We start from the raw sequence: 17130 nt of genomic DNA, 5'->3' as shown, positions 1-17130 counted from the left end.
AATCCAAAACTTGATCAAACGACCTCCAAAAATCACAAAATTTTAACCAGAGTTTCCTAACAACATAACAAACATGTTCCCAAAGGAGCTCGTCAAAAAGATCAGCCAATCAAAGGGAATTAAATATGTTGTGAGGAACGCCGGTTTTTCAACCCTAGAGTTTGAATCATCCCGATCTATGAACTCGTGAGGAGTTAGATGAATTCCTTTGGTGGAAAGGCTTTAATCACGTTCTAGTTTATTTCCCAGTGATCTGTTTGAGCCAAGACTCCTCAGAAATCATGAATCGAACAAAAACGTGAGAAGGAAAAATGGGGAAAACTAAGAACGCGAAGAACACAAGTGAGAATTGCACAAAGCCATCATCCCCCAACATACAGAGGACACGAGGAGGTTAGGGCCTTCGTTCCCACAACAAAACTCGGTCCAATACATGAATTTGGTGCTCAAATCATCTGAGGACCTCTAGAGAGATAAACTAGAGAGAGAGAGACTAGACTAATGAACTACTAAAACCCTAGATAGATGAAGTGCAACGAGAGGTGGTCAATACAACCAGCCCCCCTCTCTATTTAGAGACTCCCCTAATGACTAAATTACCCCTACAACTTAAAATTAAGATAACTACCCACGTAGGGGCATTTTGGTCCATCTGTGTGTTCGGTCGATCGGACGGCCACGCTTCCTGCATAGACTTGCTTTGTCTCGATGCAACCTCTATGATTCCGTCATGTGCCTCCGTATTCCTCCTCGGAACCTCCGCCGGGTTTTGCGGCCCAAACCCGAAAACCATCCGCCTGTGGTTTTTTCAGCCCAAACCACCAAACCCGCTCCTCGACACGTGTCACCACCGTCTTCGACCGCCCGGCCGCGAAGTCTTCTAGCGCCCTTGCTTGACTTGCACATCCACCATCTTGACTTGGTCAACACGGTCACTCCTCCATGTACACTTGTGCTTGTCGATGTCCTCAAGTGTCAGCCACCGCAGCTGATCCTCCAGCGCTCTGGTCCCTCAGTCCAAGCCTCGCGTCCGTCCTTCACCGCTCCCGGTCCATCGGCACGACCTGCCTCTACTTGACCTTCACCTCGCCATTGATCACCGCCTCCAGGCTCCACACCTGCGCATCACAAACCAAGAGCACATCAATCCAACACAATGTTGTGAGTCACTCATCATCCAAGGGTAACCATCCATTGGTCCTCAGGCGGATTGGTGGCGTAGTGTTCTCGCATGATCGTCGGGATGTCCTTGACATGCTTGAAGAAGCACTACAGCCACTCCATTACTTCATCCGTGGACAAGTCTTCCGACATCATCCGCGATGGGTCATTGGCACCCAAGTAGTCATAACCCCATGTGCAACGCAGCTGCAGGGGTCGGACATGCCTGCTCATGAAGCTAAAGGCCACACCAATGCCAGTCAGACCTTCCCTCTTGAGGGCAGTGATCTTTGCTATTAGATCTGGCAGCTGGAAGCTGTTGGCAGTACTTGCTCGTCCAACCAATGATTGTTCCATACTGGATGATGGCCGGTCACCTTGCGAAGATGGGGCTCATGTTTCCAATGTAAAACCAGCATGACTTCCAGCCAGAATGGGAGTCTATGAGTTCATAATCTATGTACTACCTGCTCCCAAAGTTGGATCCCTGCCCCCCCCAACTACTTTTGTGTGGTCCATTCAGGGCTTCACTCTAAAAAACTTCCAAAATAGCTAGAAGTGGGGCTGAATGCTAAGAAATGCTTCATAGAGATGCACGAAGATGGCAACATGCAAGATGGAATTAGGGTTGACGTGGACTAGCTCCAGATTGTAGTACCTCAGTAACCCCCGGAAGAGGTCGGATGACGGGAGAGCCAGCCCGCGCTCGATGAAGTGCACGAAGATGATCATTTCATTGGCAAAGCTCTCCATGGGCCACAGATTGCCGTGGGCCTCCCTTCAGTAAATGAAGTCCTACTCCTGGAGGAGATCAACATCCACTAGTGCCTGGATGTCCGCTTCCTTCATGATGGACTTCTTCCAGGTGCAGGCTTGGTTGGGCGGTGCCGTTTGATTGGTCTTGCCATACTTCAGTGTCGACAGCCGAATTTTCTTCTCCTTCTTGGTGGCCTTGTGCTTCTTGGTCTCCGCCGCCTTGCTAGAGGATGCTTTCTTCAGTGCCATTGCTTCTAAAGTCTTCTTGCACATAAGCATGGGTACTAGGCAGTGGGGGAGGATGGCGCTCCAGCTTGAGAATGGCAAGCGGCAGTATTAGGGCTACAGTGCGGAAGGTGAAAGGGTAGAATGGCTCGGGAACAGTAGGGATGAGTTCCTCCATTATTTATTACCGCAGCACAGTTAACCAAGAGGCAAAAATTACGGGGAATATTCCATTTTTAAAGCCCTCAATTATTGTTGGAATGGTTCCCAATTTTTTCGAAAGAGATAAAGTTACTCGAGGCAAACAGTCATGTTGACCAGTGGTTGGGTTTATACCCAAACTAGTCGTGTAACGGCTCGGTGGCCATGTGCCATGTGCCCGTCAGCTAAAAAGTTTTTTCTTTAGGTTTCAAGGGGAAAGAGATGTGAGATTACAAGATTCACCCTCAGCCTGATTCTTCAATTCCTAGGAAAATATTCTGAAATTTGTTCAACAGTGCAAGCTATAAGAGCCTCTAACTCCTCTTGAGCAGAACATCTTTGATCAACCTATCCAGGTTGTCGAACGAGCTGCCCCCGGGCCATGTCGCTCGTGCAACGGCTTCCTTCCACTCCGCCGCCCTCTTTCTCATCTCCTTCCCCTTCTCCCTGGCCACTACCTCCCTTATCCTCTCCTGCACCACATCGCGCCGTGTGTCGCTGCCTACCTCTATCGCCACGCCCCACTCCAACCCCTCCCCAACTGCTTGTACAGGGAGTTCGTTAGTTGTTCGGAGAAGAAGGGCCACGACAGCATGGGCACCCTACCGAAGAGGCTCTCCAGCGTGCAGTTCCATCCGCTGTGCGTCAGGAACACACCCATCGCCTCGTGGTGCAGCACCGCCTCCTGCGGGCACCAGCTCTCCAGCGGGCCCTTCCCCCGCGTCGCCTCCATGAACTCCAGGGGCAGCACGGCGGCATCGCTGGCCACCATGTCGGCCCTGATGACCCACAGAAAGTCATAGCTGCTGCCCGCTGGGCCCCACACGAACTCCGGTAGCTGCTGGTTGGCCATCACGGTAATGCTCCCGTAATTAACAGAGCGGTGCTTGTACACCTTTTGCAAAAAAATTAGCACCAGGAACTCTGAAATCAGACAGAAGCTGAAGACTAAACATCTCACAGGATCAAAATTATATTCCCAAATTAGTTTTAAACAGGTAATGACAACATTAGCTAAGTTAATTACTTTCTCAAATGGTCGTTACCTAATGCTAAATTGTTGCCATCTCAGAGAAACAAGGGTAATGGCAACCATTCTACTGATTTGCAACTTTGGATGACTACTCACACCAAGGATGGGCAATGGTCAAATGAAGACTCTAGGGATATCTACGTGAGTGCTTGTATATGATTGTACCTTTAAATTTTCAGCATGTTTCAAACTTATTTTGGAACTGTTTGAAATTACATGCTTCTACTTTATTTCTCATGTTTCACTTAGGAAAATGCCTGCACCCAAGTTACAGAGGTAGAAAAAGGGAAGGGTAGGCCCTTCCTTACGGTCGAGGAGGAAAACACAGTTTTCCAAATCAACTGCTCTAAAACTCTTGGAACAAAGCCATACAAATGTCATGGACGTGGATACATGGAGAAATAACCAGCACGAAATGCTCTACTGAAACACAGAGAAGAAGATGCAGCCCATACTGAAGTTTTAGCTCGACAAGAAAGAATGCAACACCAACAAGAGATTGAGGAATTAAAAGAAAAGCTTGAACATGCAGTTTCAGCAAGGGAAAGAGACAAGGAAGAAACTAAGAAACAAATTGAAGGAAGCAGGGAAGAATTCCAGTCAACACTACAATAACAAATACAATTAGCAAAATAAAAAAATTTCTACCAGGTAAACCAGGAATACTGTTGTTTATGGATCACTGAATACCACCAGACACGCAGATGTGGAAGTCGATGAAGTGCATTGGGACAGTGTAGTCGAACAGCTCTACATCAAGCGTGTAGCTCCTCGTGCAATGGCTCATCCAAGTGCTCCACGTCAAGCGTACAACTCCTCGTGCAGCGGCTCATCAAAGTGCTGCAGATGCAACACCTCCAAGGTATCCACACGTGCGAGGAGGAAGCATCACAAACCGAATTGCTAGATCCACGAGTGCAACTAGGCGAGGGCGTGGGAGGTGCGACGGCTGCTCGACCAAAAGGATTAACACTAAGCCTCCCCCTCCCCTCCGTATATATAGGGGTCCCTGATAGGCCTCTGGGTCTGAGGCCCATTAGTACTCCTAAACCTGGTGCAATTCGGATCATATCCTCATTAGGCTTCCAACTCCTTAAGTGTGCGACCCTATAGGTTCGTATACGTATAGACATGACGCAAGTACTCCTACTCGACCAATAGTTGGTAGCGGCCTCTAGCAAGACATGCCAACTCCTATACGCACACGAAGATCATATAAGACGAACCATCACAACATCACGTATATGCTATTCCCTTTGCCTCACGATATTTGCGTTGACGTCAGTTTTTGACACGTGTTAGGGTCAGCGTCAAGAAGACAAAAGAGTGGCTGACACAGTTAAACAAGAGGCTATGGCTAGGGAAATCGGCCGATAGAGCTGCAGTGTTTCGGCCAATTAGCCGATGAGGTCGATGGGGACTGGCTGATTGGAAGTCAGGATAGCTCGGCCGATATGAGCCTGAATGGGCCAAGGCGGTAACAAGATGAATACAGAGTTGGCCCATAGAGGATTGATTGGTGTTGGACTCTGATGTGAGTTGTATCCGTATGTAAATATTTGTTATTTTGAATAAGAGATAAAATCATAGTTGGTTAGGAAATCAGTTGTAACAGGGTATAAATAGGCACCTCGTGAGGCTTGTAAAACAACCAACAATCATCAATACAAATATACTTTTTCCACGCAACCTTATTTTCAAGTCGGCGACTTCTCCAACTCTTTTTTCTTTTCATGAGTTCGTATGAGTTGGCAGGGCTGCATCAACACGACCTCCGGCCAATTTGTAAGTTCCGCATATTGAGTAATATCTAAGCTTTAACTTCGGGCGCATCGCTGTTGTTTTGTTAGATTTATTCACTAGTTATCAATATTTACTAGAATTATAGGTTTTACGTGTTATTTTAGTTTTTATCATCAGTTATCCAGTTTGAGGCACGAACTGTCGGCTATATTTACATATTATTTATTACCACATAGCCGATTAGATCTGTTTCAGGTGTTGTTTCTATAGCATTGTTTAAGTTACTCTAGTAAGTTTCTTTTACATTTTCCACGTGATTATCAGTTGTTTCATAGCCGGTCATCTTTACATTAAATCGGCTAATCTGCTGATATATCCTTTGGAATAGATCGGAACCTCAGCCGATCGAATCTCTAGAATTTGACATATTTTCTTCTTTGTCAATCAATAGGTCAAACTGACTGGCACGCCGCGCGAACTGCACCAGGGTGATAACCCGAACAGGAATTAAGTAGATTCTCCCGGGTCGTGTGTCCGACGTGGGAGTCAGAGCCACTGTCCAATTTTTTTGCGTCAACACACTTTTGGCATGTCTGGTGGGACCAAAGGAAGATCCAACATGTCGTAGGCTGCTAAAATCTCGAAAGACAGCATCATTGAGGTCACCGAGGCAGATCACAAGGACAACAAGAGGTATGAGGTGGCAAAGGCTATGGAAGATTCAAGAAGGCATGCCTGCAGTCCTACAGTCGCACCAGGAGCGGGGAACCCATCAAGAAAAACACCCTCCCGACTCCTCGCCAGATCATCATCGCCGAAGACTCGGGGAAGATGTCCGAGATGATCCTGTAGTTTATTATCAGGCTATGATTGATCCGTACAAGGTGATGACTCACATAGTGTACAACGCCATCATCAACTCTATGGCCAATCGTGTGGCACAAGGGTATCAGGGACCAGCTTACGCCCCTCCTATCAGCGCGCCGGTCAGAAGCTTCTCGACGGCACCTCCAGTTTTCCAATCGACTCCTCAGCCGATGCAGATGCAGAATGGGGGGTACAACACTACATTGCGCCTAGGTTATAGTGGTACACCGCCTTCTCCATCGCAAGTACCAATTCACCCTACACCAGTTCCTCCTGTGCAACCGCCATTAATGACATCGACGCAGTGGGGAACAGCAGGAACACCTATTGACCTGGATCCATCCACTAGTTACGGAGTGCCTCCAGGAGCTTACATTCCAAGATCTCCAGTGCAGACGTCATTTCTATCAGCTCCCTGGCAGACAGTCGCGCAATATCAATAGACTTCTCTGGAAATCGGCAGGGGGGCAGGCGTTCCAGATCCCCTCAAAGCTGTAGCGCCAATTGTATTGTACGATGAGGCAGTAGATGCGCTATGACATGTCGATCCTTCTCATCAACAGCCGTCGGCTCCTCAGCCTACTGTCCACCCGCAGGATCTGCAGCACGCGCCAACCTTCCACCCAATCACTATGCCGCAAGTTCAACAGCATACGCCGATGGCGCAGCCGATTGTGCATCAGCAGCAGTAGCTGCAGGTGGATTGGACCACAAGAATAGCTGATATAATACAAGATCAGTTTGGGCTAAAGCCAAAGGTGCAAACCTACACATACAAGATGCCGTACCCGCCCGCCTACAACCTATTGCCGTTACCTCATCGGTACAAGGTACATGACTTCACTAAATTTTTGGGCCAAGATGACACATCAACGGTGGAGCACATCAATAGATTCATCATTTAGTGTGGAGAATTTGCTACACATTATGCTCTGAGGGTACGGTTGTTCTCATCATCCCTATCTGGGTCGGCCTTTCAATGGTTCACTACGTTGCTGCCCAACTCCCTCATCACTTGGGCTGATTTGGAGAAACAATTCCATAAGTACTTCTTTGCGGGGGTCCACGAGATGAAGCTGTCAGATCTAACTAGCCTCAAGCAAAGAAGCGACAAGTCGGTGGCTACCTATATACAGAGGTTGAGAGAGGTTAGGAACAAGTGCTACAGTCTAGTTTTAAATGATGGCAAGCTGGTCGATACCACTTTTCAAGGGCTTCTACCGCACATCAAAGAAAAATATGCTTCCCAGGAGTTTGAGAGTCTGAGCCAGATAGTACATCAGCTGTCCGGTCAGAAGGTGCGCCCCTTTGACTAACTAAGAAACTTCTAGAAAAAGGTGGCGTACATGGGAGGGTCCGATTCAGAAGAGGAGGCAGAAACCGGCTTGGCAGAGTGGGTCAAAGTCAAAAAGCCAATCTCATGCCCATTTGTGGGAAGAAGGAACCGGAGATGTTCGGCTTCGATACATCTAAGGCTGATAAGATCTGTGACTTGCTGCTACAGGAAGGATAGATCAAGCTCTCGCCCTACCACACAATCCCATCAGCCGAACAGCTTAAGAAGATGAAGTACTGCAAGTGGTACCATGCAACATCTCATGACACCAAAGAGTGCAAAATCTTCCATCAGCAAATATAGTCGGCCTTCGAGCAAGGGTGACTTAAATTTGAAGTCCCCACGAAGCCAGCAAAACCGATGGAGATCGACCAACATCCCTTCCCTGCCAACATGGTTGACGCCGGCGGTTGGAACGCGCTGTAGACCAAAGTGCTAACGTCAGAATCTGCCAGAAGGAGCAGGTGGTGGACCCCAGGAATCTGGTCTCGGCCGGTGATATTAAAGGAAAAGGCTGAGCAGATACAGAGGAGGAGAACTTGGAGAGGCCCCATCAGCCTATCATGCTTCGGGATCTACTCAACAAATACCAAAGGCAACAGGAACACACGAGACATCGGGAAGAGATGATGCGCCAGCATGAGGACCACTGGAGGTGTTCGTTCTTTATCCATTGTTGGGAAAACAATCTCAGATTGTCGTCGGCCGACAACTACCCTAAGTGCAACGGCCAGTACTGCGGCAGCCGTCCGTTCAAAAGGTCACACTCCGCAGATCAAGGACAGGATTCGATCAACAGAAATAGGCTCGAACAAAAAAACAGGCGCGTTTCAGTGCGTGATCGGCTGGAGGGCAGAGTAAATGAGTATAATCGGTTGGGGGGTAGAGCTAGCGCATATAATCGGCTGGGAGAGATGGCCGACGCAAGAATCTCTGACGAAGATCCATTGGGCCGAGAACCAGACTGGGAACGTACGAAACCACTGGGTAAACCAGTGAACCCTAGATGGTGCTCAGATGGTTTGACCAAATCCCAGAAGAGAAGGGTCCACCACTTACGCCAATGGGAACAACAAGAGGAAGAACAGAGGCAAGCGTTGGATAAAAAAGGAGTCAAGTCTCAAGTTTGGCACCCCAGAAGAAAAGCTGATGAATGAGACAACGATCAGGGTTCGGCTGCCGACGTTAACATGGTATTCATCTTACCAATGGAGTTCATGGCTCCCGCTGACCGTGATAATGCAACAGAGGCATAAGAATGGATGGCACAATTGGCTTTGGAGCCCATGACTGCCACTTTTGAAAAACCCGAAGATGAAAAACGCCAGCATCTCAAGGTTCTATTCGTCAAGGGGCAAGTCAACGGAAAACCAATCACCAAGCTGTTGGTAGATGGAGGCGCAGTCATGAACATCATGCCATATGCCATGTTCCGAAAACTTGGCAAGGGTGAAGAAGACTTGATCAAGACGGACATGATGCTCATGGACTTTGAAGGCAACATATCTCCAGCCCGGGGGGCACTCTGCGTCGACCTCACCATTAGCAGTAAGACCCTACCTACCACCTTCTTTGTCATTAATGGTAAGGGGTCCTACAATATGCTGCTTGGGTGAGACTGGATCCACGCAAATTGCTGCATCCCTTCTACAATGCACCAGTGCCTCGTCTAGTGGATCGGCGATATGATTGAAGTGGTCACCGCTGACTCCGCTGACAATGTTGCCACAGCTAACGTGCAACAATGGAGCTGCGAACATATTAGATGCATATCTGGCAGGGCTTGGGACACCGACTTCTTGAAGGTGTCTGATTTTGGTCTACAGCCGATCCAAGCAGTAGGCTTAGAAGAATCGTCTTGATGGATGAGTTCGTCCGAGAACATGGGAAAATTGGGCACAGGTTTACGTCGGCCGATTCGTTAGAGATGGTAGACCTTGGAGATGGTGGCAAGCTGAGGCCAACATATATTAGTGCTAAATTAGATCCTGAGTATAAGCGTGAGTTAGTGGATTTGTTAAGGGAGTTTAAAGATTGCTTTGCTTGGGAGTATCATGAAATGCCTGGTCTAGACAAGTCGATTGTCGAGCATCGGTTGCCCATAAAACCAGGGTACCGACCATATCAGCAACCTGGCGACGTTGTAATCCAAAAATTCTACCTGATATAAAGGCCAAAATCACAAGATTGATTGAAGCAGGGTTCATTCGGCAATGTCGATATGCCGATTGGATTTCTGTTGACGCTAGAAATCAGCTGATCAAACTGCTAGAGTAATCTAAACAACGCTACAGTAGCAACACTAGGAACAGATCTAATCGGCTATGCATGAAATAGGTAGATTAAACAGCAAAGTACAAGAAAAGCCGAAAGTACCGATTCCTAGCTGGATAATTGGTGATAAAACTAGAACAACAGGTAAAACCTAGAATTCTAGTAAGTATCGATAACTGATGAATAAATCTAAACGAAACGACAGCGATGCGCCCGAAGTTAAAGCTTAGAAATTACTCGATAAACGGAACTTACAAGATCAGCCAGAGATCAAGTTGATGCAGCCCTGCCAACCCGTACGAACTCGTGAAAAAGGAGAAAAAGTGTTGGCGAAGTCGCCTGCTGGAAAGTAAGTACGAGGAAACAGTAGTTTGTTGTATTGAGTTGATGATGATTACAGATCTACAAGGGTGGCTATTTATAGCCCCGTACAGACGACTTCTTATCCGACTAGAACTCTATCCCTAAATTTAAACAGAAAACGAAGATTTACAAGTACGATTCGTACTATTTTCACGCACTTCATGGGCTGACCCCCTCTTCATCTTCATAATCCTTTTTAAGCCCACGTCGGCCCAACTATTCCATCCTCCTAATCGGCCGATCACCTGTTTGGCAAGGGGGTAACCGATCAGGACTCACATGTCGAGGGCTTGGACTCATTCCAACCCTGGGAACTAAGGTCGGGCGAGGCGGAGATCCTCCCTTGGAGGGTCGGGCGCGTCCGATCCCAAACTCAGGGGTCGGGCGAGGCGGAGATCCTCCCTTGGAGGGTCGGGCGCGTCTGATCCCAAACTCAGCGGTCGGGCGAGGCGGAGATCCTCCCTTGGAGGGTCGGGCGCGTCCGATCCCAAACTCAGGGGTCGGGCGAGGCGGAGATCCTCCCTTGGAGGGTCGGGCGCGTCCGATCCCAAACTCAGGGGTCGGGCGAGGTGGAGATCCTCCCTTGGAGGGTCGGGCGCGTCCGATCCCAAACTCAGGGGTCGGGCGAGGCGGAGATCCTCCCTTGGAGGGTCGGGCGCGTCCGATCCCAAGCCTCAGGGGTCGGGCGAGGCAGAAATCCCCCCCTTAAGGGTCGGGCGAGGCAGAAATCCCCTCTTAAGGGTTGGGCGTGTCTGATACCAAACCTCAGGGGTTGGGCGAGGCGGAAATCCCCCCTGGAGGGTCGGGCGTGTCCGATCCCAAACCTCAGGGGTTGGGCGAGGCGGAACTCCAAGGATCAATCGGCCGATCCTCGACTGTAGCATCAATTGGCCGATCCTTGACTGTAGCACCAATCGGCCGATTTCCAATCATCGCCCTTGTATCTCGCCGCATCCTCCAATCTCTTCTTCTCCTAACGCCGATTTTACTCGTGTCAAAATCTGGCGTCAACACATGCCCCCCAGTTTCGGAGTAAAACATAATCTTTACTTCAAAATTCTTTTCAACTTCCCATCCGAAACAGACGCCATGAAAATATCCTTCCGTTTCGCGGTCTCCAACCTGATGATTGCAATCTTTTTGAAACGGGCGCCCACGACAACCACTACTCCCGAAAAACTCGAAACGCCGGCGCGGTAAAAATTCCACTTTTACCCCTTCTCAGACCTTCTTTAAATATCAGCACATCCCGTACTCCTTACGAGCCCACGTCCTTCTTCTTCAGCGCACATGCTTTCTTCTCCCTTCAACACTTTCCTCAGTCCTCCAATTCTCTAGCGCCTCCTTCCTTTCGCATTCCCTCCTACTTTTCCAATGGCGGCACCTTCAGGCACCTCACAAACGCGCGAAGCTCCAGAAATGGCGCCTTCGGCGGAGATTCCAGTAGCAACAGCGGTGGCTCCATTGACGGAAGAAGGAGCTCCATCGGCGAAAGCTGAAGCTTCATCCGAGATCCCATTGGCAGCTTCTTCATTTGCAGTTGTACCGGCGACTCCGCCGATTACGAGGAGCTTCATCCCGGAGGTCATTACCGAAACTTTCCTTTATTAGTAATGCATTTACCTTAGATCTATTTCTTACCCTCGCACCCCCTTTTCCTTTTTAGGCGGTTAGGCATCGCATCACCATTCGTCTTACAGAAAACCTCGGCCTTATCTGCCTTGGGCCTATGGGAAACCCAGATCCAACTGACTTAATCAATTTGGAAACCCATAGGATCCCCTTCAAACAATCAACTATGGACCTAGATCACTGGTCGGGTACCTTTAGGTCTTGGCCGAACGAAACCCCTGGTTGGAGGGAATGGTACCAGCGGATAGCCGCCTCCAAGAAGGTCCAATGGGACGAGCTCAAAATTGGCTAATGCATCGATCTATCTTTGTCCCAAATGGAACGGAATGAGCCGTTAGTAGTGGCAGCTTCTTACTTCTGGTCCGATGCTCTCAACGCATTCCTGTTTGGGCACGGACCCATGACCCCCACATTGGCCGATGTAGTCTTGCTGACCGGCCTGGACATTTCTTCCCCGGACACCCCTTTCCGCCTTATAGCTGCAACATCACATCGGCTGGACACAAGGGGAATCGGCGGGTGGAAAGGTTTCATCAGATGCAACAAAAGGGCCGGATCTGTCGAGGACAGAGAGTACACGGCCTTCCTGATGATGTGGCTAGAGAAACACTTCTTCTATGGGAGAGCAGCTGGTCCATCTACCAATACCCAAGCTCTGGCCGAAGCATTATCGATAGGGACTTCCGTTCCTCTTGGAAAGCACTTACTGGGAGCAGCCTACCACATGCTTCACCAAATCGGCATCAAGCTATCCCAAGAGGAGCCGATTGGAAACCCAGGTGGACCCTGGTGGTTCATTAACTTATGGCTGAACTTGTATATGAGCGAGATCTCTCAGCAGCGAGTGGAAAATATGACATTCCCCAGCGTCGAATCGGAAGAGAATCTCACTGTCCGACGCCGGTGTATGTCTTTCGGCGAAGCGACATCGGCCTTCTCTGGTTGCTCGTATTCTGCGACCAAGGTAGCCGAATACTTCCGATGTTTTTATAACGGCTTCAATGAAGATGCAACCGTCTGGTTCCCTTACCAGAGAGATGACCCAATCTTTGAACTCCCTTCTTGCTTCGACTCAACCACCGGCCGATTCGACGAAGATCTCACAGATGAACTAATTAAACCGGGGATCTTACCGGCCAACTTCTTCTCAGGAAAGGATGCCCCTACATATGAATTCTACAACCCCTCTATTGCAACACGGCAATTCGGCATGGGTCAACTGCCGATTCAGGCATACTTCATCGGCCGAGCAAAGTTCAGAGATGAGCTCAACAAGTGATGAGGACACCATGAGTACATCTACACCAGCAGCACCTCAGGCGCCTCCAGTTGCTCCTCCACCTCAGGCGCCTACAGTTGATCATCCAGTTGGGCCAATCACTCGGGCCCGTGCGAGAGAATTAAACTTCATCATGGTGTTAAGGAACGAAGGCCCATCGGAATAAGAAGATGGCCCAACAGGGCAGCCCAGGTGGGGCGCCTAGGGTTGGGCGCGCGTGACCCCTCCGGACTCCAGGGGCTGCGCCCCCTTTATTTAGTCGGAGTCCTTTTTGTTTACGACTTGAGTTTTGTTTTACATCTAGCTTTAGCTACTCTTGAACACGCGCAAATACGCGCTGTCCTTGTGTGATTCAGAACTCCACCTTCGAGTGATATTTAGATTGCTCGCCTCTTTTTCTTGTTCGTTCTTCGATTGCGGACAGGAATCGATCTTCGTGATCAGGCTGATCTCGCACCGGCGAGGTTGGTAACCATCGGGAGTTGGTTCAGCGATTGCATTGGTGCTTCGGGTTTGCTCGTCGTAGTCGGATCGTGAGGGTCTACTTCCACCAAGTCGAATTTATCTCCACTCACCGAAAGATCGGGCACTCCGACTCTATCAAGTGGTATCAGCTTTCCAGGTTGATCGGTGAGTTTTACCGAGTGTTTTTCCCTTCCTACAGTCCACAAAAACCAAAACAAATTTTTCAGGTTAGATCCTTGTCCCAGCAACCGTTTAGCCTCGCACATTCTTTCAATAAGTGTCTTTGTTGAATTTGTGTGCCTACTTGTTCAATTGTTGCTGGTTACTTGTGTTTAATCTCTTGTTTCTCATTTTTCCTCTAACCCTAGTTTTCGCCGCCACCGCCGTTCTGCTGCTCGCCAACCCTACCACGCCGCGGCCACCGCTCCCCTTCGCGACAACCGCGCCGCACCATCCCACCCCTCCGATCGCCCCTCCCCTGTCCACAAAAAAAAAAGAAAGATAGAAAGCAATAAAAAAAACAAGGAAAGTGCAAAAAAAAAGGAAAGAAGCAAAAAAAAAAAAGAATCCAACAGGGAGAAGGAAGGTGATCCGGTTTTGTTTCGGTGGAAACTCCTTGCGCGCGCCGTGAATCCCCCTGGGTCACGACTCTCTAGGGCAACTTCCCCCCCCCCCCCCCGCACGCATTTCGTGCCAGCTTTTCATATCCGTATGTCTCTTTCTTGGTACTTTTTCTGAGGTCCGCCTTACTCTAGAGAGAGAGAGAGAGTGTGTGCCACAATTTGCTGTTTGAGATCCTCTGTGTTCATATTATCAGTTTTGGGGCACCCTCTGTGAAAAAAAAACAGAAAAAAAAACAAAAGAGGTGCGCCCTCTCCACCTTTGCCTCTGTTCTTTCGATTTCCCTTGTTACCAGCAACTCTTGTTACGTGTTTGGCACTATATTTCAACTTTGCATTATTGTTTGATTGTGCTAATCCTTCATTTGAGTGCAGCCTTCCCAGAACTCCACATAGTTCTACGACGAGCATATTTTGTTTCTCCAGGCAATCGCTCCTCCAATCTTTCGCGAGTTCCACCGGTTGGTTGCAGTTCACCCCTGTGTGCGTGGTAAGAACGGATAAGAATTTGATAACAGCACTAGTGTGAGCGCCTTGTGAGCCATTACACCCTTGTTTTGTCGTTGCTTTTGTTCTTGTATTTGCGCTAACCATGGCAGATGATGTCGACGCGGGGGCTAACCAGCTGCAGGGCATACGGGCACAAGTTGAAGGGCTTGTCACCGACATTCAGACGATTCATGAATGGCTGGACTCGACGATCTCCTCGACGACCGAGCGGTGTGATCAGCTCGACCTTGCACAGACGGCCGCTAAGGCCACACTCGACTCAGTTGTGGCAAGACTCGATGCATTGCACACAACAGTCGCAGAGTTGCAGCAGGATTATGGTGGTGACTCGGACCAGGACGATGGCGACCGCCGAGGCCGTGCCCGCCGCGTGCCACGCCGTCCCGGTGGTAATGATTCCTTTTCAAAGATTAAATTTAAAATTCCACCTTTTAATGGCAAATATGATCCTGCTGCATATCTTGATTGGGAATTAGAAGTTGAACAGAAATTTTCATGCCATGATATTCTTGCTAATTCTCAAGTTAAAGCTGCTATTAGTGAATTTACTGATTTTGCTTTAATTTGGTGGTGTGAATATAAACACAAACATCCCAATACCATTCCAACCACTTGAGCAATTAAAAACTACTATGCACCACAGATTTGTGCCTTCTTATTATGCCCGAGATTTGCTTAATAAAATGCAACGTTTTTAGCAAGGTTCCAAATCTGTTGAGGAATATTTCCAGGAATTACAAATAGGCATGATTCGTTGTGGGTTATTGGAGGAAAATGACGCTGCTATGGCACGTTTTCGTGGTGGTTTGAACCGCGAAATTCAGGATATACTGGATTATAAGGACTACACAGATATGACAACATTATTTGAATATGCTTGCAAAGCTGAACGTGAAGTGCAGGGACGCCGCTCGAAGACATATTCTCAATCTTTTGCAGGAAGAAGCTCGACATCCAACTCCGCACCCGCTCTCCCTGCGTCACCCACGCCCACCACTACACCGCGCGAGCGAACGGCCAAGCCTGCAGGCGCTGCCCCTTCCACAGGCGCCGCCCCTCCAACAGGCCGTACACGGGATATTCAGTGTCATCGTTGCAAAGGATTTGGCCACGTGATTCCGGACTGTCCGAACAAGCGCACTTTGCTTCTTCGTGATGATGGTGAGTACTCTTCCGCTAGTGATTCTGAAGATACTCGACATGCGATGCTTGCCACTGACCATGCAGCTATGGAGGTACATGTCAACCCGGGCGACGTCGATAGGTATGAAAGTCTTGTTGTGCAGCGTGTTCTTAGTACACAGGTCACCCCGTCCGAGAAGAATCAGCGACACACTCTTTTCCATACCAAGGGCGTTGTGCAGGAGCGGTCGATTCGCATCATCATCGACAGCGGCAGCTGCAACAATTTGGCGAGTACCACGCTGGTTGAAAAGTTGTCTTTACCCACTTGTAAGCATCCACATCCATATCACATTCAATGGCTTAATGATGGTGGGAAAATTAGAATTACTCGATCAGTCCGTGTTCCTTTCTCCATGGGTGCTTATTCTGATTTTGTCGATTGTGATGTTATTCCCATGGAAGCATGCTCTCTGTTACTTGGGTGACCTTGGCAATATGATACTGATAGCTTGCATCATGGTCATTCAAATCACTATTCTTTCATGTTTAAGGGTCAGAAAATAATTATACATCCAATGATACCTGAACAAATTCTTAAAGATGATCTTGCTAGAGCTGCTAAAACTGCTAAACAACTTGACGCATCGCCATCTGTTAATTCTGAAATCAAGTTGAATGCTCCTATTTTGCTTGCCACACGTGCTGATTTTGATGAGTTACGCGATGCTCCTTTGCCATGCTATGCCCTTATATGCTCTAGTGTGCTCGTTTCACTTGATGATGCACCATCTTTGGATATTCCCCCTGCGGTTGCTAACATTTTGCAGGAGTACGCTGATGTCTTTCCAAAAGATTTGCCACCGGGACTCCCACCACTTCGTGGCATTGAGCACCAGATCGACCTCATTCCCGGCGCACAGCTTCCGAACCGCGCACCGTACCGTACAAATCCGGATGAGACGAAGGAAATCCAGCACCAGGTACAGGTGTTGCTTGACAAGGGTTATATTCATGAGTCTCTTAGCCCTTGCTCCATTCCCGTGTTACTTGTTCCGAAGAAAGATGGCTCATGGCGTATGTGTGTAGACTGTCGTGCTATTAATAACATTACCATTCGCTACCAATACCCTATACCACGCCTTGATGATATGCTAGATGAGCTTAGTGGTGCCATTATTTTCACTAAGATTGATTTGCGTAGTGGCTACCATCAGATTCGCATGAAATTAGGTGATGGATGGAAAACGGCTTTTAAAACAAAATTTGGGTTATATGAATGGTTGGTTATGCCGTTTGGTTTGACAAATGCTCCCAGCACTTTTATGCGTTTGATGAATGAAGTTCTGAGGCCCTTCATAGGATTGTTTGTAGTTGTCTATTTTGATGATATCCTCATTTATAGCAAGTATATGGAAGAGCATTTAGAACACTTGCGTGCTGTTTTTGATGCGTTGCGTGCGGCCCATTTATTTGCTAACCTCGAAAAATGCATGTTTTGCACACAACGTGTCTCGTTTCTTGGCTATGTTGTTACTCCACA

General features: G+C 48.4%; 1 pseudogene; it reads right to left on the bottom strand.

The window, feature by feature from the left end:
* Positions 1–2657: 2657 nt before the first annotated feature.
* LOC111257909 lies at positions 2658–4163 on the bottom strand (annotated as a pseudogene).
* Between the last annotated feature and the right edge of the window lie 12967 nt (positions 4164–17130).

This window comes from Setaria italica, chromosome I (genome assembly GCF_000263155.2).
Source record: "Setaria italica strain Yugu1 chromosome I, Setaria_italica_v2.0, whole genome shotgun sequence".
NCBI lineage: Eukaryota > Viridiplantae > Streptophyta > Magnoliopsida > Poales > Poaceae > Setaria > Setaria italica.
This window is presented reverse-complemented; position numbering and strand designations above follow the sequence as displayed.